At 50.9% G+C, this 277-nt stretch overlaps 1 long non-coding RNA gene across 1 annotated transcript; it reads right to left on the bottom strand.

Moving 5' to 3' along the window:
- Positions 1–83: 83 nt before the first annotated feature.
- LOC106512850 (uncharacterized) lies at positions 84–277 on the bottom strand. The gene is made up of 2 exons (XR_001309730.1): positions 225–277; positions 84–136 (listed from the first exon to the last, which is right to left on the bottom strand). It is a non-coding gene; the product is annotated as an uncharacterized LOC106512850 (long non-coding RNA).

Here is a 277-nt window from a genome sequence, read left to right as displayed (position 1 = left end):
ACAGTGGGTAGCTTGGCCATCTGTTCCAGTGTGGTCTGAGGCCGAGGGTGTTCGTCCTGAGCCATGGACGCTACGCCTTTTTTAACCTTCACATCAATAGGAGCCATTTCAGCCGTGAAGCGACCCCCATCATGAGCTGGAAAACAGAAACCAGCTCAGTTTAAATGTGGAGAGTAATATTGTGTCGCGTTCATGAAATGTTTCAAAACAAGCAGCCGGCTCACCTGCCTTCCACCTCTGTTGCGTCTGGTATGCGTAGTTGTCGCAGTCCTCTCGT

The sequence above is a fragment of the Austrofundulus limnaeus genome, unplaced genomic scaffold (assembly GCF_001266775.1).
Source record: "Austrofundulus limnaeus strain Quisiro unplaced genomic scaffold, Austrofundulus_limnaeus-1.0 Scaffold20079, whole genome shotgun sequence".
Classification (NCBI taxonomy): Eukaryota; Metazoa; Chordata; class Actinopteri; order Cyprinodontiformes; family Rivulidae; genus Austrofundulus; species Austrofundulus limnaeus.
Note: the sequence above shows the minus strand (reverse complement) of the source record. Positions and strands in the feature narration are given on the sequence as shown.